Source organism: Balaenoptera borealis (assembly GCF_965194805.1).
Source record: "Balaenoptera borealis genome assembly, chromosome: 4".
Taxonomy (NCBI): domain Eukaryota; kingdom Metazoa; phylum Chordata; class Mammalia; order Artiodactyla; family Balaenopteridae; genus Balaenoptera; species Balaenoptera borealis.
The window spans coordinates 10715030-10742959 of NC_138861.1; the positions used below are offsets into that span (position 1 = coordinate 10715030).

Sequence of the window (27930 nt, forward strand, 5' to 3'; positions counted from 1 at the left end):
GCCGGAGCAAGAGGGGCTGGTGTGGGTATTCAGTGAGGGTTGTGCATGGGCTGTGGTGGTCTGACTGCTGTCCACACCGCCTCTGAGGCACCGCCTAAGCAACAGCAGTAATGGCGGCCCCCTCCCTGCTCAGACATCACTTAGGGTTTGAGCCTCTGCAGTGTTTCATAGTCGAGCTTTTTCCTCAGTTGTGGCAGCCCTTGCTCTAGTGTGGAGCTGCAACGTGAGGCACGCAGTACTGGAGCATTTGCTTGGCTCAGGTTGGGGCACACCCTGTGGTGGTCCTGGGAAATGAGTCAGCCAACCTTACGGTTTCAGTCTGCCCTCTCTGCCCTGCTTTGGGAGAAAGAAAGCATTTATGTGCATCTCATGAGCTGAGTCCAGGCTTCTCATGACCCTCCTATTAGTCCCACCAGCTCTCCAACCAGCCAAGGGGGCTTGTCTTCCACTTGTCAGACCCCAGGGCTGGGGCACCCAATATGTGGCTTAAACTGCTCACTCCCCAGGGCAGATCTCCACCGGTATATTCTCTCTTTTCCTGAGTCCCCTCCCAGGGGCCAGGCCCTGACCTGATCATTTCTCTTCCCTTCCTATCTGGTTCTATGTGGATCTTTCTTAGAGCCTTGGCTGTACCGGATTCTTTTTGCTAGTCTCCAGTTAGTTTTCAGTGAGAATTGTTATATGTGTAGATGTATGTTTAATGTGTTTGTTGTGAGGAGGTGAGTTCTGTGTCCTCCTATTCCACCATCTTGATTCTAGTCTGGTCACCCATAGATTATGTGTTTATATCTTTTATTATGTGTCTAAATCTTTATTACGTGATCATATCTTTTAATGTTCTGATAATGAACGTGAAGAAGTTTTAAAATGTTTCTTAGTTTATACAGATATGTAGTTTTTATTTTTATAAAAAATTTATAGAGTTTTGTGAATATGAAAAAGATATATATTTTTTTACTCTCAAAAGTGTCCTAATCCAGACAACAAATTACATGGTCATTCTTAAATCATCTCATTGAGGCACAACCTGCTCTGTCAGTAGATGTCAGTCCTGACAATGTTATCTAAGGGACAGTCAAGCAAGTGGGGAAAACCAGTTTAGTGCATGTGTATGTATCATAGAGAGTATAATTTGACTTAGAGAAAAGTGTGGCCTCCTTGTAGCCATTTCACCTACTTATACCACAGATTTGTACAGAGCTGAAGTTAAGCTGCCTGATTCATGCAGATATTTAAAAATTTGTATAGAAGTGTAAATTATCTTTATAATTTTTTTCTGTCAGTTGAATTTGTCCTATTTTCTTTCTAGGTTGTGTGAAGTTAGACTGAAACTATAAATGAAAAATAAAGGATGGTGATTTAATTTTACGAATATGCTGAGGTTAGTAGAAGAATAGTGGTAAGTGATTAAAAAAACTATAAACTCATACACTGGAGACTCAAAATTATACTTGCCTCAAAAAAAAAACTATAAACTCATACACTGGAGACTCAAAATTATACTTGGTAGAGTTGAGAACCCCAAACTTGATCTAGTAGAAAAATGTTTAGTTATTTGTAGAATTAAGATGAAAATTAAATTCTAGGCAGAATCTCAACGTGTATATATTTACGATGTGCATTTGAGTTGTCAACTGAATTTAATTATCTCTGAATATATTTGTACCTATATATTAGGCATTTCAGATATGCTGTTTATATATTTTATTGACAGGTCACAAAAGGATTATTTCAAACTTTAAGATAAAGTGAACCCAGGGGTTTTTTGGAAGGTGGGTGAAGGCAACTAAGTTGGGTGAAGTTTCCTCCTATATCTCTGCCTTTTTCTATGCTGTTACTTTCCCACTTTCTGTGGTCAAAGGAGATGGCAGTTATGTTCCCAGAATATCCTTTTACTTACCAGAAGTGGTAAGGGAAAGGCTAGGGCTGAATATGATAAAATGTATTTGGAGAAGAAAATCTAAAGTATTTGAAAATTGATAGCATAAAAATAATTTCTCAGGGAAAAATGGTGATTGTAATTTGTAAATTTTAGAGGAAGTTGGGGAAACAAATTTTTCAGAATCAAAAGTATAAACTGATCTGTGTGAAAGATCTATGGCAACTTGCCAAAAAGGCTTAGTCTTAGATCAGGAAGAATTCAAAAGTATAGGAAGAATGAAGCTGGGGAAAACCCAACCCGGCACAACAGCTTTGAGATGAAGCTAAAAGGAAATTGACTTGAAACTCAGAGTTGAAGACATTTCCCTGCCATGATCTAGGGAACTGGGGTAAGGCACTCAGTATTCCCGGTAAATATCTCAAACTCTTTAGTTTGCAAGTCAGGGCCCTTTGTGAGATGTCTCAACCTCTGTTTGTTTCTTCGTCACTGGTTTAATAGCCAAGGTGTATCCAATGAGCAGACATCCAGGGCTGCTCAGTGTCAGGCCCCTGTCTAGGCCTTCCTGTCTCGGTGAGGACTGGGGTCTTGAATTCCACGTTACCTAGACCATCCATAACAGCACTTTGAAAATGCACACACTCCTCATATTCGATCAAATGGATCACTTTCTCCATACATTTTCCTCTGATTCCCTCAGCTGGAAGTACTCATACCTTCTTCTAAATCCTTATCTCATTACCGTAGATCTCATTTGGTTACTTAGTGCCTTCTGATTTGATTTGAACTGTTGATGCATCCCTTTTCCAGGCTGTAAACCCTTGAAAAATAGTCTGTATTTTATTGTTCGCAGGGTGAGCCAGCCTTGCCAATAAATATTTGCAGAATAATTAATTAATTATTTAATATATAAGTATTAAAATAGTATAATTATAAAAATAATAGCATAATTAAATGATTACTTGACATGGGTTATTTCTTCATGCAGATTATTGGGCCTTGGGGTCATTAATTAAAAAAAAAAAAATACCGAGGACTGGAAAGGAAATCATATGGGGAAGGAATTGCTTAATAATTTATATCTGTTCATGTAACATTACATGAGACTCTAGGCTTGTTTACTTTTTTTTTATAGGCTTGTTTACTTCTATCATATCTGGTTTTTACACTGTAACAAACTTAAAATGGCTGTCTGTTCACTGGATTACAATGGGCAGGTTGAAAAAGTAGAGTTTTTTTTAACACCTGGAGAACCATAGCCAATCGGAGATACACCTTCTCACCTCTTACCAGAGTGAGTGAGAATAGCTTGTTCTATGGAACAGGGGGTCCCCCTGTTTTGAGGTTTTTCTTTGGTAGCTATACCATTTCATCCCATGTTACATTGGTGAAAGCAGCTAGCATGATACTATAATAGATACTCAATAAAAAATTATTTACTTTGTTGTTGAATTACTAAGTTCCTCTGCAAGAATTTCCTAGTTATAATCGAAATTGTTTGCCTTTTGCAAACCACCAGCTGTGAACAGGTTGAGCATAATTTAGGAGTACAAATGATACTGTACATACCAGATAATTCTGCTATTTTTTATAGCTAGAGAAATAGCGAGTCAAGCTGACAACTGATTTGGAGCTTTTATTTCCTTTAAAATTCAAGTTCTACTGTAAATATTACAATTATAATATCAATTTTAATAATATTATATTTTAATTAAATACATAACATTTAAATAATAATATTTAAGTCCTCAGAAATGGTTCTCTTTAAATATAAGAGAATGCATTTAAATACTCACTTTAAAATTTTTCCTAATATTTAAACAGAGGTTTAGCAAAGTCTTTAAATTGAAATGATATCTTTAAAGTATCTACCAGAGAATTAAGTTAGGATTTGTCAGCACGGACTGATATTTCTATGGCTCTATGCAGTAATACATATGGAAATTACTTAAATGTCATTAGATTTTAAAAATGAGGCCTGCTTATATTGAAGGAAAGAATCAAAAAAGTTGTAGCATCTAAATAAAATATAAAATAAAATAATATAATTTCTAGAATATCTCTGGGTACAGAATGATTCCAGAGCATTTCCCCGTTTGTACAGTAGATGTCGCCGCAAAGTTAAAGATGCCTGAGTAGTAAATGCTCTTAGTACACAGGAGGAGTGATTAAGTATTGTTTGGATCTAGTTGTAAAAAAAATGCTAGCTGGAAAAAACGTGCTTTTTCATGGAGTGTGCCCGACTGATGTCTTTATCAATTAAATGCAGTGTCTCTTCCTATTGGACAGATTTAAAGCCCCTTGAAAGGACAATGTATTTTATTTCTTTATATTATTGTGCCTTTTTTTTCACATCTTAAAATTCCAGCTATGCTTTTTATATGTGGTTTGCAGGTTCTACGAATAAAAATACCTCATTCATTAAAGATTAACCAGCTAATTGCTATAAACCTCTGAGATTCTTAGGTGAAAGTTGTTAAATGAAATGCATGGCTAATTGCAATATGTTCCAATCATCGTATTTTTCTTTTAAACAGGGGTAAAAGATTCTCCCTGTACTATCAATAATGCTAACATCATCATGTTTGAATATTACTGCCTAATAGTCAATTAAGGGTGGTGGAGAGCTGCTTCTCTCAATCGGAGGCAGAGAAAGAGGATAAGGGCCTCCCAGCTGCTTTCTCAACTTACCAAAGGCTAATTCCAACCTTGCACTGGTGGTTTGATCCCAAGGCAACAGCTGCAAAATATCTCAGGCCCTTGGGCTAAGGGAAGAAAGCACAGGGGTGAGGCCACCCCACTTCCCCAGTTTCAGCACCCACAATGCTTTGAGGAAATCAGCCTCAGCCCCAGGCCTTGCTGGGAAAATTGAGCTGTGGTCTATTCATAAGACTTTTTAGACCACATTCACTTTCTCACTAGTTCTGGGTCCAAACATCTGTATCTAATATAGGTGAAAAATGTGTCAGCTCAAATGCCTCTGGGATCCAGGCAAATGACAAAAATGTTTGAATTGGTCCAGACTGCTTGCTCTACCATACTGCATTCTCATTCAAACTTTTGTCAATACCATGTCCACCTGAACATAAATCTGTAAGCCAGTTTTAGCCCCCAGGTCCTTAGCTTTTAACCCCCTGCCCTAATGCTTGGTTTAGATATTTATGTGTACTATCTAGAGACAAAGCATTAACTTGGGCCTCTGTGAAAGCAACCAGAGGATTTGTGCAGCCAGACTGAGCTCTCATTCTAATGAAACTCATGCAGCAAGTTTTACACATAATCATGTAGGTAAAATTATAAAGGATGTTGTACAGGATAAAATTATAAAGGGTATAGAGGAGAGTTCTGGTGTCGATTTCACTTTCTCCTCTCTAAGCACCTGGAGATGATTTCTAGTTAGAACAGTTCTGGTTCTGTCTGTCTTGCCTCTTCTGTCATCCTCCGCCTGCACTGAACCTCAGTCCCTTGTTTTAGAATCCAAAACATTGTCAGTTAGTTCAGTGAAACATCCCATCAAACCTCCTATACCTGAATTGATAGCACCGACCAAATATTTTACTGAATATAATTTCACAGCATGTATATAACTGAAGGATATTGTTTCTGAAATAAATTGCAATACAGGTTTAATTAGAAGAGCTTATACTTAACTATCTGGAAATTATTGAATTCCAGTAGAAGCCTGAGCAATCTTTTACTCTACCATCTTTCTCCCCAAATAAGTTAAAACAAAATGTGGATAAAAATTAGATTCAGAATTAGCAATATTTCCACTCAAAGTTATTTTCTTTTTCCACATTTCTCTCTATTCCCTACAGCTATGCAGTTTTTCGACAGCTACTTATACTTAATATTTATGATATGTTGCTACAGAATCCTCGTAAATAACATTTTAATTATTGCCCAATATTATACCATGAAGTCGATTGGACAAAATGTAATTAATCATTTCCTATCGTTAAATATCTAGTCCTTTTTGCTTCCATAAATAATTTTGCAATGAATGTAGATATTCTTTCCTTTAGATAATCCCTAGGAAAATTTGATGCAGATGAGATTACTCTTTCAAAGGATACTACCATCTACATAATTTTTGGAATACATAGTAAAAATGACTTCTAAAATACTTATCAATTTACATATACACATTACCAGCATAGATAATTACCTTATTTTTATTTTGCACACTTATTAGGTGTAAACATGTTTTCAAAATTTTAATTTCTGATTTCTTTAATTTTTTACATTTATTTGTTTACTAATTTTTCTTTAGATGTTTCTTTGCAATTTCATGTCTTTTCCTGAAAATATTTTATTAGCTTTTCCTCTTTAGTTATGATATATTTTATTATAAAGAAAGAATAGTTCATAGAATAATCTGTTTATCTTTTCCTCTGTGGTATCTTCTCCCCTCCTTTTTATCAAGATTGTAAATGAGACCACTTTCCTCCAAGGTCTTCTGTTAATTAGTTCATATAATTCTTCCTGGCAACCAAGCTGTGGGTAATGTCCCTATTTAGTTATTAATCTCCTGGCTTTGTAGGGAAGTCATGTGATAAAAATTATCTTTAATAATTCTCATTAACTTTGAAACACTTGCTGCAAATATGCTATTATTTACTGTCTTAACTAATTTCATTGGGAGTAACTAAAAATAAAAACTTGCTAATAATTGGAACAATCAGAAGTACAGTCAGTTTTGATATAGTGCTGCTCAGCTCTGTGAATTTTAGACTATTTTTTTCCCTTCAACTTAACTTATTAATATCCAACTCTAAATGCCAAGGAACCAATTCTGAAGTGTTTTTTATTTCCCTAACGATGTAACAAAATCAGTTATTGCTTTATAGAACATACAATTTGTTTTAACCAAACAGCTAATTTTCAACACTAGTTTCTAATTGGTTATTTAAAATGTTAACATTTGCTTTCAAGTTAATTTTCTCTTTTTTCAAAAAAGAGGCCACATGATTTAAGAATTTTTTTGTTTTTCTGAACATGGCTGTCTTTAGAATATTCCAGTGTATACATCAAAGAGTGATATTCTCTTTTTAATGTAAGAATTTGAGAAGATGAGATGATGTCATCAACTTCATAAATATGAAATGAAATGTGTCTACTTTACCACTCAGAATTCAGTTCAGGAAACATTTTATGCAGAAAGGGATTTACTACAATTTGCTGAGTGTCCCCATACAACTCTCCCAACGACAATTATTGATCTCTTAGGCTTAGTATACTCACTCAAGTAGACTAAATAGATTGAATATTCGCTTAGGCCTTCTTCACACATTTCAGATGTAGTTTTCTTCTTCTTGGTCTTCATCTATAATATCTAACTGATCTCCGAATCAAGAGGTAAGAGAACAGGAGCATGGTGTGGAAGAGATTTCTTAAAGCTCACGACCAATCAGTACCACAGAGAACAAACCACAATTTGATGGAAAGGCAGGACAGAAATCTTTGTATTTCTCCTAGGGTCTCTGCCTACCACCTATTAGGAGCAGTGCCTGTTTCACATTAGGCCCACCCTGATTTATTCTAAGCCCTAGACTCCATAGGCTGGTGCTTATTGTCATGTCATTATAAGCTATTATTATCTGTTCCTAGAGTGCAAATGAGCCCTTTCCTTTTTAATTCCTTTCTAGGGAAGCACCCCAAGGGAATGATAATTTGCAAAAAATGGCCACATGATTTATTTTTGCCTAATGAGCTTAAGTTCAGTTTTAGGTTTTGAAAAGGAAAAGCTAAAAGGAGCCAAAACTTGCTATGGTTAATTCTAACTGATCATATCAAGGACATTTCATACTCATAGATGACAGAATCTCAGGGTCAGAAGGTATCCTGAGGGTCTTCTACTCAAGTCACACTAGTCTCAGGAGATTGTTGTGAGAAAGAGAAAGAGATTTAGTAAGGAAAACTAGGGACCAGTCTGTGGGAAAGGCTGGAAACAGGAAAACAGGATGGTATAAATGAATGGAGAAGTTCCAGGCTTTCTGGGAGCAGTTTCAATATATTTTAATCGAGAAATCTTTGCAAAAATGCATTTCTTTGTGAGGATCCTGTGAGATTTGTTTCTTTGGTATTGTAGTGAAATTGTTAGTGAAGTGACCCACAGGTGACCCACAGCTTAATAGAAATACTGAACCTCTTAAAATGTCATAGAGAAGAAGAGTGCAGGGTTAAGGGTGAAGCGACAGATGTTTCATGCTGGCAACTTTGTTTAATTATGAAATTGCTTCTTTTTGTTTCCTGAGTGAGACCTTCATTTGCCAAACTGCTGATTCTTGTACAGTGGCATTATTCCAATATTTTCCTTCAAAAACTAAAATGACTTATATCCTTTTCCCCCTCCTTTCTCCTTAAAATATGGAATTCATATTAAAGTAGCTGTCAGTAATGTCTGCACAATTCTTGGTAGTTCTCTGATGAAATATTCTGGGTACATGGGAATTACACATCATTGTCTTTCAGGTTTTATTGTACAGGAAATTCAGGGAGTAGCAGGAACGCTTTGTTTCTTTAGCAGATACATGTTTGGATTCTCATGACTGTGACTAATAATATACTTTCAATATAGAGCATCTTTTTCCAGGGAAGTGGTTTAGGAAATATATAACTGGAAGATATAATTCTTTGTTGGCTGTTCTTCCCATTGCAGTGTTTTAGGATTATTACTGATCTTTGCCTGTGACCCAACACTGTGTTCCTTCAAGCAATGGAACAAAATAGAATCTGGACACATTCTCCATGTTTAGAAAGAATCGTGTCTTGCTTTGTCTAATGGCTTGTACATGAAAAATCTATTTCTCCTTGGATTTATTAGCCTTCTAGATTATTAGCCAGCCCCTAAATATAACAGGGCTAGGTTTCTATACTTCCTGTTACCATGATCTGAATCTCTTCTACACTCTTTCCCATGGATCATTAAAGTACATTCCCAAATTTACCTTCAAGTCAACTTTTATGTCTCCTTTTTTCATCTCCTTCTTTATTTCTTGTTTGTAGCATAAAAATTGTCTTTATCTACCTTTGGACTGCTGATTTCTGCTGATCTTGAAAGGTCCAGCACAGTGTCTATGAACTTACCATTCCAGTCTTAAGTGATTGAACTCTTTCCCTAGAAGTTTTTTGAGCACAGACTATGTAAGGGGAGGACGTGCTGAATTGGGATTTATAAAGGGAAATTTAAGGAGCAGAATTTCCAGTGTACTTGGCTATCTCTTTTCCAGGATGATGTCCTTCCATCATCGCAAACAAATATTCTCACCTTTTGACACTTACTAGTAGAATATTTGGTCATAGCAATGAAAAACAATGTTTGCTGTTAAAAGGAAATTTATCACCTATTGTACAAGTTCTGGATGAAGCTTACAGGATGACAGGCGATTTCTGGTAAGAGTATTAACAATGCATTTCCATGGCCACTTAATGGTTTGATCTTAAAATACATATCAAATGTTCCTACTAAATTCTTTTGACTTATTCACTTTCTTAGATATATGAAAAATTAAGTTGTACTACCTTAGGGTAAAACCTCTTAAGGCAGACATTGTTATTATTGGAATTCTGGTTAGATTATTGAATTCTTTTCCATCACATCGCTAAATATAGCAAAACTAGGAGATAACATATGCCTTAAAACATGCGTTCTAATCCATCAAAGAATCACCATGTAGTTTACAATAGGAATCTCTAAGAGACGAATGAGTAGTTCTTCAAGTATTATTGAATGCACTTGTAGTTAAACATTTATGTATAACGTTAAACCTACTCTAAGTCAGAGTTCTCTCTGACTTAGATAAATTTAGAATTTATAAATGAAACATTGTACATATTTGCATGATTGTTGAGATTTAAAATTACTGGAAGTCTCCCTTTTTGTATTAAAAAATTGAAACTAAGTACTAAATACTAATGATTTAGTACCTGCACATTAACTTAGTCATGAATTCGGGGCAGAACCCTCTTGTGTACTCACAGTTCTGCGGGGATGCCCACCAACAGGAAGGAGACTCAGTGAGCGATGAGCCCCGGAGCCCAGGGTACTGAGGGGCGAGGCAGCCGAGGGGTACCTCATCGTCTTCATCTTCCACATAGCAATTTAAACTAGTTGTTAAAAAATATGTGGGACATCAAACTTTCTTTTGGAAGAGCCATTGTATCCTAGAAAAAAACCTCTGCACATTCCATTATTCCATTTCCCTTTCCTATCTTCATTTTAAAGAAAATCTGTCAGAGGAATTCTAAGTTAACCTAAATAGATTTTGAACTTTCCTTTTAAATGCTTAACCTTCTTGATAGCTCTGTTAACAACTACCTTTAAGACTTTTCTAGATGTAAAACTATTCAATGAGAAGGATACCTGAAAAAAATCAACTTTGGGAGGTAGGAGCATATATCTCTTGGAGGGGAGGAAAAGTTTTCCTCCTCTCTCTTAACATCAGTGGCTGGGTCTGAAAATTAAACCGACAAAGATAGATGGACAGGAGGAAAGCATACAAATTAATTAATATAATTTTTACTTGACACAGCAGCCTCCATAAGGACATGAAGACCCGAAGTAAACCTGAGTATCATTTTGCTAGCTTTGATGAAGAGTGGACAGCCATGGAGGAATATGATAGATTAAGAAGTATGAGGTAAGTGTAGTAAACTGGGGGGAACTTAGCAAGTGCTGTTCAGATTCTTCTCGGTGTCCCCTTGTCTTCCCAGATAAGGATGCTCCTTTCCTCTGAGAATAGGGAGGGCACCTCTCACAGTAGGGTTTTATGATATTTCAGAGGAGAAGGGTTGGAGAAATGTCAGAGTGACCTTCCTGCTTTTGCTATTTTCTCAAATGCTTTCAGCTTAAAATGTTCAATATGCCAAGGTGCAATACTTTGGGGTAGCTTGTCCTGAACCCCATCACTCTGTTAGTAGAAGCAAAGAATTTAAGACTGAAAAGGTACCTCTCTACTCAGTCTTTAAGAAAATCAATTCCATTCATGTCTGTTTTACTTCTGTCTTTGGAGCATTTGTTACTTTCCTGCTGGATACCTGTGGAGGGAGGGCTGGGAAGTATGGGAGAAATATACAGAAATATATATGCTTTGGTCCTCAAGGACCTCAGTTTTAGTATTTGTAGAGATGGACATTTGCAGTGTGAAACAGAGGACCATAGAAAGTAGAATGTAATGGTGTATTTAACTGAATATAAACAAGTACTATTTTATAACTTATGGGCAATTAGTGTTAAAACAGCTATCTATGAAGGATTTGTTTTGATCTAAATCATAAAGTAATTGAAACTTGGTTTTGGTATCTCTTCCTTCTATCAGTGGTTTGCATACTTACTTTTTCCTTTTACTTGGATCTTTCAACAGTCAGAATGGGCTATGCTAAAATTCCAGTGTAACTACACTTTGCTTTTTCTTCCTCTCCTCCTCCTCCTCCTTTTGTGTCAGAGATTTCTTTTTTTCATTTTATAATTTCAAAATTGGAAAATAGGAAATGAAAACTTTTATATATTTAAGTTAATTTGAGAGTTTTTAATAAAGTGATAGTTCTGGATATTTCCAACACCATTCAGTGAAATATGAAAAAGCTACTGCTAAGATTGTGTTTTCATTAAATCTTCCTGAAATTTGCTTATATTGTACTATGAAATAAAGTTGTCCCACTGTATAAAAAGGCAAAGTAATAAGGGCAGAAATTCAGGCTCGTGATTTCAATATTTAAATTAGAAAGAAAAAAATTCCTCCTGCATTTGTAATGAATGTATATCCTTATTCTTCATGTTCCATTTATTTCCTCATTTATCCCAGTGCCTCTAGAGAATCCCTCAGATTATCACTTCCTTTTTTCCTATTATAAAACAGCATGCCCTGTTTTTGAAGAGCTTCTTTGTGGGATAATTTCAAACCTATTTTCTCCAATGGGACAGTGAATGCATTTGTGCTTTTTCTATTCAGTTTATCTCTTGTTTACAGGTTCATGAGAAACAAGATTATCACCATTTTCAACCCTCTCTATATTATAGTTTCCTTGATGACCAGCAGAAATCCTTTACTGACTTAGTAATGGTGAATGGGAAGATTGAGCTGAACTAAAAGTTGGGAGAAACCAAGCATTATTTAGGTGGAAAAATGGCTAAACTCTAAATTTAGTATGTCGGTATACAATATTAGTCTCACAATGAAAAACTGATTTCTGGGATTTTCATGAATTACTCAAAATTCCCTTTTCAGTTAATTTAAAGAATATAATTTTCTAAACAGGAACAACCACAGGAGGTTAGGAACTTCACACTGTTACAGGAGAATAGAAGAGATAGCCTTTCCTCCTCAAATTCTATCATTTTTTATTAGGAAAGGAAAAGATCTTGAAACTTCTGGGATGAGGGTTAATCTCTCTGTAAAGACTTCCCAAAAGATTCATCTCCTAATTTGGGGGGGATTGTGGTTATATCACAGAATTAGCATCTTCTCAGGTACCTTTCTGTTTTCTAATTTACCATATAATTGACTGAATTATATCATAAATGCTGTGATTGCAAATTTTGTAAAACCCGTAATGCCTTGCTCACTAATTATTTTGGGTATAATGTATGCCTTACATTTCTACCATGTTTAAAATTCCCTATTTGTTTTGTTGTATTGTTGAAGTAGTAACAATTAGGTACGATAAAATCTTATCAATCAATATGACGTGAATCCAACTAACATGAAAATGACAAAAAGTCATTATATTTTTAGGAATAAAACAGCACTGATTTTCAAGCTCTGTAAGGGCAGGGAACATGTCTGCCTTATTCACAGTTGTTCTCAGAGGGTTTGGTATAGTGCCTGGCCTACAAAATTGTTGAGATAGTTTTTTTGAGTAATTGAATAGGAGAATTTTTATTAAAAAAAGTCATAACTAGATTTCTATGTACTCTATAACTAGAAGGCTTTCTCCCTATATGTATTCAAATAGAGCCAAATACCATGCAAACACATATATCTTTCAGCAGGAAAAAAGTGCTGGAAGGGTTTTTAGAATACAAAGAGTTCTTGTCTAAAGGACTTTATTAATCATTGTAACCTGGCTGAGATTACTTCAGAATTCAAAATATTAAAGGAATGAATTACTTGCTTAAAAAATGACTAGTATCTATGAGATCATTAAATATTAAATTTGACATTTCAGTAGTCATCAGCTTTTTGCATATTACTTTCTTAGGAAATATTGAATCCATGCACAAAAACATATGTACAGTTCTCAATGGCATTTGGTTAGAAACATCAAGACTGATGATTTAGGCTTGTTTTGTCAGAAGGTCTAATCAGCATGAATTTCTTTTTTTAAGATATTATTGAGTAAAGAATTTAGAAATTGATTAAAATGGATGTGTGTTTGAACTACAAGAGCAACGTTAGGAAAATTTTATGGGAAAAAATATCATTAAATTTAGCTGAAGAATCTTGGTTTTCAGGACATTTTCCACTGCCTTTTTAATGAATGACCCATTGAGATTTAATTTATACCAGCTCTGCTGTGCTGTAACAAGCAGCCATTATGTCTCCAAAGCATGAAGTTAATGAAATAATGGCTATTTGGAGTTGGTTATTACCTGCACAGAGATATTTTTTCTTGTTTAAAGCTAATTAACATGAAAGACAACTTGACCCATTTTAAATGAAATGAGAAGAAAATGGAAATAATGTGTCACAATGAGGCAGACAATGGAAATTTTAGCCATCAAAGAAAAAATGGAACAAGTGTAAACCACATACACTTTTCACATTATTCTAACTTTGAGAAAAGAAATATCTTTTCAGGGAATATTTTAACTAAGTGGTGCCAGCTGAAATTATTTATTCTTCAGATAGATTCAGCCTAATTCTCTATTATGTATGTGATCCTTGGTATTATATCATTAGTCTAGAAAATGTGACAAGAAATCCATTGAAGGAAGTGAAGAAAGTACATGGAGATAATGTTTAGATATGTAAGCACACTTCTCAATATAGCCTTTCGTAGCTGGGTCTTGGAAGGGGCCTTATTTGAAAAAGGCCCTTGGAAATGCTGAGATTGAGAAACAATCACAAGAAGTTTTATTTCTGTGAGTCCTTTGTTATGGGACTGATAGACGCTTCCAAATAAAAAGTCAAGAACGAAACTTTCTCAGCCTCTGAATTTGGGAGCACCCCAGTATTCACTTGGAGTTCGGACACTGCTAAAAAAGTTTCAAGTTCTTCCATAAATGGAAGCTTAAACTAAGGCTGAAAATTCCTTTGGCATGTCCAGAGACTTGTAACCTCCTATAGCGGTGGACAAAACAGTCACCTGGGAGCCAGTGTTAAAATCAGGTCTCTGAGCTCCATCCCAGAGAGTCTAAGTCCACAGGTCTAGGCAAAGAATCAGTATCCCAGGTAATTCTGTTGTAGGTGGCCTTCACACCCCTCCTTAGGAAGCACTGACCTAGAAACAAGACTAAGATGATCAAAATAACTTTGACTATCCAACACTGATCAAAATTTATAAAATGAATGAGGGAAATAAAGCCCTCCTCCAAATTCTGTTGCTCTCTCTCCATGCAACAGAATAAAGAAAAGGCAGTTATGGCAGGGAAACAGAAACAGAAGCAGTTAATGAGGCTGTAAGGCCTCACCTGGAACTGAAGCATAGACCAGTGAAGAGAGAGAGCATGAAACACTATGAGCTAACCGGAAAAGTAAGAGTACCTCTGGTGGATTAGGGATCGAATCATGAATATCAGGGGCGTGCTTGGAGCAAAATCTTTAATGCTATTAACCTATTGCATAATGATCTCAGGTTTGATATAGCTTAGAGAAAATTTACCCTTGAAAACACTTAACTGACACTAATCGTTTGTTTGTTTTTGGCAAAGGAAGTAAGTTGATACAGGAAGCCTTCCTGAATTGTCACAAAGAAGTGGAAACATTTAAAATTTTATGCATCAAAATTTCATCATATATCTTTGGCTTATTCCTTCTAAAATGCAACTAATTCACACGTTTTTAAAAACTACCTTCCTAGCATGTGTCAAGTAAATGCTTTTTGACTGTGTCATTCCACATGCTTTTTTAATGTTGACTTCTTTTATTTTTTTCAGTACAGTATTTATTTTAGAATGCTTTAAGATTCTTAGTAAAGTTGCAAAGATAATAATGGAGAATTTCATATACGTCTCAGTTTCTCCTAGCATTCACATCTTACATTACCAGGGCATATTTTTCAAAACTAAGAAACCAACATGGGTGCATTCCTATTAACTTGAACAGCAGGATGTCACTGATTTTTCCATCAATGTCTTTTCTGGTCCAGGATCCAATCCAGGATACTATATAGTATTTAGTTGTCTGGTTTCCTCACTCTCCTCTGGTCTGTGATATTTTCTCATTTTTTCTTTGTTGTTCATGACTTTGATGGTTTTGAGGAATATTGGTTAGGTATTTTGTAGAATGTCCCTGAACTTGGGTTTGTATAATGTTTTTCTCATGGCTAGACTGGGGTCATGGGTTAGGGGGAGAAAGACCACATGATGAAATGCTCTTCTCATCATGTTGTATCAGGGGTTCATGCTATCAACATGACTTATCACTGATAATGTTAACCTTGATCCTCTGGACAAGGTAGTGTTTGCCATGTTGTTACACTGTAAAGTTATTATTTTTCCCTTTGCCTATTCTATTCTTTGGAAACAAGTCACTAAGTCCACCCCACACTCAAGGGATAGGGGCATTAAGCTCCATCTCCTGAAGGGGAGGATATCTATATAAGTTATTTGGAATTCTTCTCTAAGAAAGATTTGTCTCTTCTCTATTTGTTTATTTATTTAGTCATGTATATCTGTGTGGAGGCAGAGATATTTATTTTATACTTTGCATTATAACCCAATACTACGTTGTTTTTGTTGTTCAAATTGTTCCAGCTTTGATCAGTGGAACCTCTTGCAGGTGGGCTCCCTCTTACCTTTGACATTCCCCTCCCCCCCCCCCCCTCTTTTTAATCCTTCTTCCCTTTCTGGCATAACAAGATGTTACAGGCTTACCATGTATTTGCCTGTCCTGGCCATAGAATTAGTTGTCTTTGATTTTTAACCTCATGAAAACAAGGAGTAAATGTATTTTGTTTCCTATACATAATACCTTATGCAAAATCATGATTGTTTTTGGTGATACTGATGGTACAAGGCCAAGAACAAAATAGGATCTTATTAGGTTCATTTCCTGCCAGGCCAAAATGTAATGAATACTCATTTCTGACCTGAAAACATTGTTTGGAAAGTGACAAAAGGGATACTTTAGGATGGACTGCACATTTTCCTTTTCACTTCCTGCCGTTTTGTAGAAATAGTTTGGAGAGAGCACTGTGGGGAAGGGCGGTGCTTTCACCACCTAACCACCCACAAAATCAGGCATGATCTTGGTCTTTGTTTTGTTCGGGAACCTTAGTTTCCATGGTAAATAGCACTGGCCCCAGACTCCAAACAGCTGAGAACTATTCTTAGCAAAAGATAAAGAAGAATAACTTACTGCTTTTTTCTTTCTTCTCCCCTCATCTCCCGTTATTTCTTAACTAACATGTGCTAAAAATTCTGGTACTCCCATTATTTCAGCCAACAAATGAGTGGAACTGTCCTCTTACATCCATCTTTCTGAGGTTCTTAATCTTTCTCACAATTGTACCCAAAACAGGTAGAGAGTAATCACAGTTTCTTTCTGCCTTCTGGTACAGTTGGAAATTAAATCAGTGGCTGAGTTTGCCCCCTTTGCCTCTGAACAGTTGGGACATGCATTGCCAAACAGGTAGTGACTATACAGTATAGGTCTGAGAGGTAAGGGTACATTTAAAAAGGACTTTCCTAAAATGGTTTTACTTTAAGTAAGGAAAATAGGGAGGTATTGCCTCCAATAGGAATTAGGAAAGAGAAGCAAATGAATAAATGAGATAAAATACCTCTGCACAGCAAAGGAAAACCATCAACGAAATGAAAGGGCAACCTATGGAATGGGACAAAATATTTGCAAATCATATATCTGACAAAGGGTCAGTATCTAAAATATATAAAGAACTCACACAACTCAATAGCAAACAATCTGATCAGAAAATGGGCAGAGGAGCTGCATTTTTCCAAAGAAGACATTTTTCCAACAGCTACATGAAAAGGTGATTAACATCACTAATCATCAGGGAAATGCAAATCAAAACCACAATGAGCTATCACCTCACACCTGTCAGAATGGCTCTGGCTATCACCAAAAAGACAAAGTGTTGGCTAGGATGTGGAGAAAAGGGAACTCTTGTGCACTGTTAGTGGGAATGTAAATTAGTGCAACCACTATGGAAAACGGTGTGTAGGTTCCTCAAAAATTAAAAAAAAAAAAAAAAAAATAGAACTACTATATGATCCTGCAGTTTCACTTCTGGGGACGTATATATCCAAAGGAAAGGAAATCACTACCTAGAAGAGATACCTGCACTCCCATATTCATTATAACATTATTTGTAATAACCAAGACATGGAAACAACCTAGTATGTATAAAATATATAATGTATGTAATATATATATACATACCTTATATATTTCATACATATATGTGATATATATAATGGAACGTTATTCAGCCGTAGCAAAGAAGGGAATCCTGCCATTTGTGACAACATGGATGGGCCTTGAGGGCATTGTGTTAAACTAAATTCATCAAAGAGAGAAAGATGAATGCTGTATGATCTAACTTATATGAGGAATCTAAAACACCAAAACTCATAGAGAACAGATTGGCGGTTGCCAGAGATAGAAATGGGTGAAAGTGGTCAAAAGGTACAAACTTTGAGTTATAAGATGAATAAGTCCTGGGGATGTAATATACACCATGGTGACTATAGTTAACAGTACTCTTGTATATTTGGAAGTTGTTAGGAAAGTAGATCTTTAAAGTTCTCATGACAAAAAAAATTTGTAACTGTATGTGGTGATGGATTTTAACTAAAGTTACTGTGGTGATCATTTCACAACATATACATATATCTAATCATTATGTTGTATAACTTAATCTAATGCACTGTTGTATGTCAATTATATCCTGATAAAACAGGAAAAAAATTTTTTTGAACACTCTGAATGTGTCTGCCAAATTATCTTACGAGAAATACTTGCCCATGAAAGAAGCCATTTATACTGGGAAAATCACTGTGATTAGTTGGTATATTCACATGTGTAGAAAAACATATTACTGTCAAAATACATCCGTGGAGCTAAAGTACTGGAGCCACCTGAAATAGAGCTCTTGGAATATTTAATCTCAATATACAGTATTTGAGACAGTCAGATACTCCCAAAGATTTTGTGTTCTCTAATATCCTTTCCATTATCTTGATTGCGTTTTGGATAAAGACATAATTAGGTGGTTGTACTAGACTGCAAGGTCAGTTTCAAACTGTGGCAAACACAAACACAGAAACCAGATTGTCATTAGGATGGCACTAGTAAAAGTGGCTTCTAATACCTAGAGAAATGGACTTTTTGGTCTAAAGTGCCACTGGGGATGTGTGTCGGCAAAAAGGAAAGGAAAACAATATACTGTTTATTCCCTTAGATGAGTGATTTCCACACTTGACTACATTAGAATCACCTGGGAAGTTCTTAAAACTGAAGATGCCTGGGTTATAATGTCTGAGATGGGTCTAGGCATTGACATCTTTTAAGGCTTCCTAGGTGATTTTAATGTGCATCCAATGTCATAGAACAATATTATCAAATTTTAGTGAACATTTAAAAAAAAATCTGGATAATTTGTTAACAAGGCAGATTCTTGGGGCCAACTGTAGTACTCATATTTATTGATCAGGTGTAGTGTCCAGAAATTTATACCTTTAAAAAATAAGTCTTCAAGTGCTTTGGTTCATTGCATGATACTTAGATCTTAACTGCCGTAGCTGCTTGTGATGCCAGTCAAGTTGTGGCATCAGCCAAGCCCAGACTTGCACCACTGCCTAGAGCTGGCCAAAGCTCCACGGAACTGCTTGGTTTTCTTTGCAAGCTCTGAGGTCTTCTTTTTTCACTTATGCCCTTTCATCAGCTGTCTAGGTAACTCATCCTTTGACATTCAGCTCATTTACCTGCCCTTGGAATTTCTTGACTCTTCCAAGCCCTCTCTCACTCTGCCCCTGTGTCTCCATGTGATTGTCTTATTGTTTTGTAAACCTTAGTATTCTTATCTGTGTTTTCCATGAAACACTAAATTCCTTAGATGACCAACTGTGACTTGCTAAACTTTTATAGTTCTCGTGCCTGCCTCATTTCCTTATCATTGGGTGCCCTCAAAACTCCAAGCCTAATAGACAAACATCATAAATAATTATAATATGTTGTGAAATATTCTCTCTCAATGATAAATGCAATATGCCATAGCAATCCAGATTTCTTTCATCAGTAAATTTAATTTATTCATGACATTTCTTCTCCTTCCCCACAATTAGCATGAATAATTCAGAGGAGGCTATATTCTGTCTAGTTGTGAATGAGAAGTTCACATGCAGTTGACTCAATTTTCTAAGCTATTGGAGAGGAACAAAAGCAGATAATCCAAAAATCACTTATATTTGTGTTTGGAACGCGTTTTGACATTTCCTGTGGAAAAAGTGTGGCCAATGATATAGGAATTCACAGTATATCATATAAAAAAATTTGGGGGCTTCCCTGGTGGCGCAGTGGTTGAGAATCTGCCTGCCAATGCAGGGGACACGGGTTCGAGCCCTGGTCTGGGAGGATCCCACATGCCGCGGAGCAACTAGGCCCATGAGCCACAACTACTGAGCCTGCGCGTCTGGAGCCTGTGCTCCGCAACAAGAGAGGCCACGACAGTGAGAGGCCCGCGCACCGCGATGAAGAGTGGCCCCCGCTTGCCGCAACTAGAGAAAGCCCTCGCACAGAAACGAAGACCCAAAATAGCAATCAATCAATCAATCAATCAATCAATAAATCTTTAAAAAAAAAAAAATTTGAAGCTGTTATGCGTAAGACCCGATTCTCCAGAAACCAAAAACTGCCCTCCTGTTTAGTTCTCCACACACTACCCATATGGCCTGCTTTCCTGAGGACTCCTCTAGGGGTAAGGAAAGCTATCTATTGAAATAAAAAGGAACAAAAAGGGATTGGTGTTTGCGGTGTGCTGTGTGTTTTAATTTAGGACTCCTCCCCCTCAAAGATAGCTCTCTACTATTTCTTTCCGCATGTGAAAGAATATTCTGTTCATGTCAACAAACGAGTTAATCAAGCAAAATAGGTTGTGATACCCTTAAGGTCTTTAATGCAAGCTAAAAGGATCAGGGGTAATTTCTTGGAGTGATAGAGTGGATTTATATTCCCCCCCATAAATATTTAACCGTTTATAGAGAATCTTTTTTTTTTTCAGAAAAATTTTTAGGAGCTCCTACAAATTGGGCAATTTAACTTTCTTCAAATAAGTACTCACTAGAAAAACACTGTAAATTTACAACATCTGGATGAGAGTTAGTTACCATAGTTTCTATTACAAGCATAAAAATAGGCTCGTGGATATGTAAACGTGGTAGGTTCTGTATTATGTTCTTTTATCTCTTTATATGATAGTGGTATATTCCTTAAAGCTGATAAAATTTACAAAGCAGTCATTAAAGTATCCTCATTAAATCTTTGGCTTTCATTATGGACGTGATCTGCACATGGACTCTCCAACAATCCCTTTACCTCCCATACTGGGCAACCATAGGGTTCTGGGTAGGCAGAAACCAAGTAGCAAAACCAGATTCTCTTTCTGACTGTGATTGGTTCAGGGAACTTGACAAAAGTTGATCCACTTAGAGGAAAGCCCAGAACTTTTAGTTAATAGCTGGGATGGCAAACGCTCTCCCTTTGGACTAAAAGGAAAAGCACACGTGTCCAGTTGCAGCTGGCAACCATCTTGTGAACTCTAGAGGGGCCAGACTTGGGACAAAGCTGACAGATTCCTGGTGAAATCTTTCAGTCATCAAATCCAGCTATCCGTGAAGGTAGTCCTCCTCTAGGCTTTTTAGCTGTGTAAATTACTGACTCTTTATTTTGTACAACAATTTGAGTTTTTTCTCTTATTTGCAACAGGAAAACTCTTAGCAGATATGAGTACCTATGACTGACATGTCTGTCAAACGAGAGAGGAGCAAATGGGTTATTCTAATATGTGACAGAAAAAAAGTAGCTATCTCACAGTAAAATATAAAAGGGTTTACATCCATGGTATGGTGTGTTTGAACCAGCCCTTATATGTAAATGCAACCTAGCTGTTCTTGTTCCATTTTGCATTTCCTTCCTGATCATGACACACTGAGAAAATGTCACACAAAACTTGAGCGACCTATTGGGAAGTAATTTTTCTTTGTAATCTTCTTATGTTGCTTTGCACTCCAACTGCAACGTTTAGTCATGTAATTCAGACTTGAGGGTTCCTTTCAGAAACCCCTTCATTTTATAAATGAGGAGACTGAATCTCAGTGAGGTTGAGATGGAAAAGAACAAGGACAAAGCCTCCTGTCTTCTGATGAGCCCTTTTCCCACTGCACTGTGCTGTCTACAAGGAAAAAATGAAAAAACACATGACTGAGTGACATTAAAAATTTAAAAACACATGACATTGTTCCCTCTCCTGTAAGAGGGTTCTATCTTGTTGCCGTTGCCATTGCCATGTGACTCTCAGAGCTTTCCTGCACTCCGTATTCCATCAGCAGCCTGACCGCATGACTTACTGAGGTAAATGTGAATAGATGTGCAGAATCATGGAGGGCAATTGTGTGAGGCAGCTCGCTCTTGTACTATTACAGCAAGTCCCAGAGGGTGGCTGTCATTTCATCCTTGGTCCTGGAATGAAAAGACCCATGGAGAAATTCCTCTGCCTGGAGTAGAAATGCAGTTACATTTAACATTAATGGGCAAGAAACATTTGTTAGAGGAAGTCATTGAAAGTTGGGGTGGTTTGTTACTTCAGCAAAGCTGACTAATAGAGGATCAGGAGCAAGTATGCTATATGTTGTAAAATTTAAAAAAAGAGGAAAGTCCTGTGCATTTAGAAAACACTGCTTGCATTTCTACGGCTGTTCAAAGGACATAATACTGGCTGGTTTCCCCCTTATGTCATTAACATCTTACAGAGCCTGGGTTAACCTGTTTCTTCAGTTTTGCTAATTGTGAGGAGGAGAAGATATCACGTGAACAAATCAAGTTACAGGTAAATAACAACATCTATATTAATACAGCACTTTAAGTCCATCCTGTAGTAGGACACAACGTACTGTATTATATATTTTTTAGTGTATCTCAAATTGAACTGTGAGCTCTTAGCAACAACAGGTACTATTTCAGGGACTAAACTCATACAGATTAGGAAGACACAGTTGTTGACCTCAAAGAGGTCAGAGTAGATTGTCTCATTCTTGTTTAGACATTGGGGCATGCAGTAAGACTACTATGGTGTATGAGAGAGGGAGAGAGAGAGAGAACACCCATGAAAGAATATGGCATACTAAGGGTACTATATCTGTTTAGAAAAGCCAGGAAATTTCCAAGAGAATCCAAATGCTAAAGAATAAAATAAGTTATCAAAATAGGGGAAGGGATCAACATATGCAAAGACAGGGAGTCATTAAGTAATTCCATAGGGCAAATGTGGGGTGACAGGGAGAAACAGACATGGGTCCAGCCATGGCAGACTATTTATACTGAGGAACTGGCCTTTATTCTCTGCATAATAAAATGTCACTGAAGGAATATGATCAAAGTACTGACATGGACAGAATTTAGTTTTGCAAATATCTCTTTTTCAGAAGAATGAAGAAAAGAAGATCTGGTAACACTTTTCAAAGAAGACTTTGAAAGTTATCTGTATTAGTGTGGGTAAGAAATGCCAAGATCTTGCATTAAAAGCAATGGCTGTGGGACAGAGGCTATGTAAACTTATTTTTAAGGTACACTCTGCTGGATTTTGTGAGGGTTGAGGTAGAAGTCGCTCTCGTTAGGCAAGGAGGTATATAGGAAAGTTATGTCAGATATTTTAAGGAAAAATAAAAGTGAAACACCCTAATGCAAAGATTTTGGACTTGAGACTAGGAGAGAGTATCATTTACTATCTCCCTGGTCTTAATTATTAATCTTTTCTAAGGCTCAGTTTCCTCACCTGTAAAATGGATACAATAAAGTACTTCTCCTGTAAGGTTATAATGACAATGAAATAATATGGAGGATAAAAATATTTTAACCTTCTGACCCGTACAAGGGATTTATAATTTTTTGGTCATGCCTTTTTTTTTTTAACATCTTTATTGGAGTATAATTGCTTTACAATGGTGTGTTAGTTTCTGCTTTATAACAAAGTGAATCAGCTATACATATACATATATCCCCAAAACTCTTTCTTGTTGCATCTCCCTCCCTCCCACCCTCCCTATCCCACCTCTCTAGGTGGTCACAAAGCACAGAGCTGATCTCACTGTGCTATGCGGCTGCTTCCCACTAGCTATCGGTTTTACATTTGTTAGTGTATGTATGTCCATTGGTCATGTCTTTTCCCCCCTAATTCTTATTAATTCTATAATATCAGCCAGGACAGGAAATATGGGAGATTTGGGGTGAAAAATGGGGAGGGAGACAATTTCAATTTGAAAATCTAGAATCTGATTTTCTGTAAGATACCCATACGGAAGTATCTGGTAGGTAGTTGGCAATTCAAGGAGGTATCTAGTAGGTGATTAGTAATTCAAGCCTGAGACTTAGAAGAAGGTACTGATGGGAAGTAGGTCATATTAAAATTGATGTCATAGCTATAAATGATATTGCCAGAGATAATGTATAGAAATAAGGGAAGAGGGACCCCAAAAAATAAGGGACCCCCAAAAAGGATACTGAGAAGGAGTAGCCTGACAGCAAATGGGTAATCAGCATTAAGTAATGTTTTATAAAGCAAGGAAGGAGTTTTTAAAAGAAAGGATTTAATTATAGGTAAACACTCCAGGTAGAAGGGTATAATATGTTGAAAGGATCAAATATAGGCAATTATAGAGAAGTTAGATTGAAAGAAGCTACATATATTAGGCAGTGAGTTAAAAGTGATCAAACAGAGAACAGTAATTTAAGATTGTTCTTTTCAAACCCTCAAGTGTAAGGGGAAGGAAACTATAAAGACTCCTAGTTGCCTCCTTACTATCAACTCTGTCCTTCTCATTGAGTTACAGAACTCTTACATTATTGGTCATAGTATTATGCCCAGTTTAAAGTGACATCTGCAAGCCCCCATACAATTGGGTGGCTAGTGAGATATGATCGTGAGTCATGGGTGGGAAGCAGCTTCCAGGACAGCTGCTTAAAAGGGCTGCCTCAGCTGGGAGTCATGTCCTTTCCCCTTTGTGTTTCTACCTTCCTGAAATGGGGATGAGATGGCTGAAGTCAGAGCAACCACTGTGGGACCTTGAAAACAATGTCAAGAGAATCTCAGGTACTTCAGCGCTAATATTCTTGAACTCCTGAATCAATGTCATCAACAGTTTACTTCTGTTATGTGAGAAAAGTAATTATTTTAAGTCCCTGTTGGAACTCTGTTTTTAGCAGCTGGATGCAATTGTAGTTATAAACTGACAAAGTATAACAGCTAGGTGACATAAGGTTAAAAGAATATGTATATATTCAAAGCAGTGGCTTACAACCTTCTTGAGATTCTTTATTTTACTCTTCTTCCCTCAATAGGGAACACTGGTAAATCAGGGTCTGTACTTAACAGATTACACTCGGTAACCTTATTAACACCTGGGCCTGATTGAAATGATTTTGAGCTGATGCTTTAATGCGACGAAACCTTAGGAACCTTAGGAAGAGATTCCCAGAACCCTTGGGAACCTTACGAAGATATTCCCAGAACCCTTGGGAACCTTAGGAAGGGGTGGTCAAGCACATGGGCAGGTGCTCCTCATCACTGGGAAAGGCAAATTAAAACCGCAATGAGATATCATTACATACTCACTAGGAGGGCTAAAATTAAAAAGACTGATAATACCATGTGTTGGAGAGGATGTGAGCAACTGGACATCTTGTAAAATATGCAGTGACTCTTAACACTTGGGAAAAAGTTGGGCAGATTTTTACAAAGTTAAACTATACTTACCATAAGACCCAGCAATTCTACTCTTATGCATTTACCTAAGAGACAAGAAAGCATATGTTTTCACAAAGAGCTGTGCATAAATATTCATAGCAGCTTTATTTATAATATTCACAAACTGGAAACAATGCAAATGCACAGCAACAGGTAAACGTATCCACTAATTGTGGTACATCCCACAATGCGATACCTCTACCTGATGGCTGAGACAGCGGAGGTGCTGATTCCAGCCCACTCCTAAAAGACACAGGAGCTCCTCTGATGGGAGACTGACCGGAGGATGCCCCCTGGGGCCTGGCCAACGCTTTCCTGGGATTGCATTTTGCCCCCTTGAGTATCTATCTCTCTACCCCCTCCTCCTGACTTCCTCCTTTCTTTTACCTATATCAGAGCTGCATTGTTTTGCAGGATTTCCACGCCTTCTTGCTTCTCTTCCCTTTATCCTTCACATTATTTCCCCTAGATCTATTTCAGGGCTAGTTCTATCTTGGCATCTACTTCCTCGAGGACGCAAATTAACACGATGAGTGTCTGAGTCAGAGGGTAGGGACATGAAGGAATTTTTGGGTGTAATGGAAAAATGTTTTAGGCTTTATCATTGTGGTGGTTACATGGGTATATTCATTTGTCAAAACACTGAAATGTATACTTAGAGTGAGTGTATTTTATTCCTTAATAAAATTAACTGAAAAGAAAAAATAATTCCAAATGCCATGGCTTACCGGTCAGGTCAGGTAGTGGTTAGATAACATATTTTATACAGACTACAGGGCAGAGGGGATAAACAAAGAATCTGCATAGCATTGGCAAAACCACAACCTTCACTTATTTAGGAGTTGCATTTATAAATCTTTAGGAATCATGAATCTCCTTTTAAGGATGTTAGGTCACTTTGGTGACTTGCTCATAAGTGGGCGTAAAATGGTTAAATAATAAAAGCCCAGATGGCTGTAGCAGGGGTGATATTTGAATGAGACAGAGAAATTACGCTTAAGTGATGGCTTTATACAATAAAAAAGGGATAAGGGTTTTGGAGGTAGCTTTTTATCTGAAAATTATTTTTCCCCCATAAACCCAGACTGGCTTCTGGATTCATAACCACTGATGGTGCAGGGCGAGAAGATGTGCTGAGGCAGCCTCCGGGCATATTTAACAAAAGCACAGACACTGGAGGAAAAAGGCAGAGCTAGCACTCATCAGTGTATTTAAATCCTCCCTTTCCTGTCTGTCTTTCCCCCCAGATTGTGACTTACGTGAGCATGATGACCAGGGCTTTATCCGTTTTCTCTGTCTCTGGAATAGCTAGCTTACTACGGGCAAGCAATACATTTTTATTGAATAGATTATTAAAGGAATAAATAACTTTCCATCACAACTCTCCTTCTCACGGGACCATCTTTCCAAACATCTCTTGCTCATTTTCTCCCAGAGGAAGCTGAGTACCTATAATGACAAGGTTGTTTTATTGATCTTGTTTTGCTTCATTTACCATCTATTTATTTTACTACCAGGTGTAGCCTTTACCAGAAACTAAGGAGCCAGATCAAAAGAGGATCCTGCTATTGTAATTGAGGTCAGAAAGCTTGTGTCTGGCAAGATCCTGAGTCGGGAGGGTTTGACGTGGCATATAATTGAATCGCTGTGTTGCTCAATCTGGATGCAATCTTTTCAAAGTGACTTTACTACAGCACAACAATTAGAGATGTCAAAATCCAACTGATGTAGAATTTTTCATTACGTAGCTTTTAAGAAATCCGTAGAGCCACCATGTGAAGAAAACAATAGTTCCCTTTTTAAAAATAATCTTTTAATTTAAAAATACTTTTTGACTTAGAGAAAAGTTGCAAAGATAGTAGAGAGTTCTAGCTCCCCTAATGTTAACATCTTTCATTACTATGTTATCTTTATCACACTAAGAAAACAAGTTTGGTTTGTTACTATTAACTGAACTGCAGGCTGTATCAGATTTCACTAGTTTTTTTCCTAAGGTCCGTTTTCTGTTCATTACATTTAGTCATCATATCTCCTCAGTCTCCTCCACTGTGTGACAGTTTCTCGAGCTTTCTTTGTTTTTTATGACCTTGTCAGTTTTGAGGAGTACTTTGTAGAGCGTCCTCCAGTGCGGATTTGTTTAATGTTTTTCTCACTGTTAGACTGGGGTCGTGGGCTTTCGGGAGGAAGACCAGAGAGGTGAATTCTCACCACATCCTATCAGGCTACATGCCATTTCCATGATTTACTAGTGATGGTGCTAATCTTAATCATCTGGTCGACGTAGGGCTTGCCAGGTTTCTCCACTGTGAGGTTACTTCCTCTCCTTGTTTTCCTTGCTCTAAGGAAACGAGTCACTCCGGGTGGCCCGCCTTTAAAGGTGCGGGGTGATTTAAGCATCATCTCCTGGATAGGGGAGCGTCCAAATGAATTGTTTGAAATTCTTCTGTAAGAAAGAGTTGTCTCTTCTCCCTCGTTTGTTTATGACATCATTTATTTCTATCAGTATGGACTTGAGATATGTATTTTATGCTTTAGGTGATCTTCCAATACTGTTGTTTATTTTGTTGTTCAAATTATTCCGATTCTGGCCATTCAGAGCTCTTTCACTTTGGTTCCATTTGACAGGCCCCATCCTTTTCTCTGAACACTTCCTTATTTCCTGGCCCTGTTAAGATGCTCCTGATTGATCATATCTGTTCCCTGCCCCAGCTCTAGAGCCAGCCAGCCATTTCTCCAAAGAGCCCTGGTTCTTTTCATTGGAGGATGGTGTCAGAACCCAAGATCAGAGCACAGGGTAACAGTTTTTTGTTGTTGTTTTTTTAAGAGCATTATTGAAGTTCCACCAGCTACTAATATACCATTATATCTGTTTATGCCTAGTATTTAGCTAAGGGAAGAGTTTTGTTTTA

At 37.0% G+C, this 27930-nt stretch overlaps 1 protein-coding gene across 25 annotated transcripts in view; it reads left to right on the forward strand.

The window, feature by feature from the left end:
- Window positions 1–1471: 1471 nt before the first annotated feature.
- Window positions 1472–27930, forward strand: part of LOC309628591 (uncharacterized protein) — a 299876-nt gene continuing 273417 nt past the window's right edge. For 23 of the 25 annotated variants that reach the window (XR_014244554.1, XR_014244555.1, XR_014244556.1 and 20 more), the window contains exon 1: window positions 1472–24367. The gene's annotated coding sequence lies outside the window, so the exon portion shown is untranslated. Of the gene's footprint in view, window positions 27816–27930 lie in introns of all 25 variants that reach the window. The other 2 variants (XR_014244553.1, XR_014244552.1) reach the window with 2 other exon arrangements.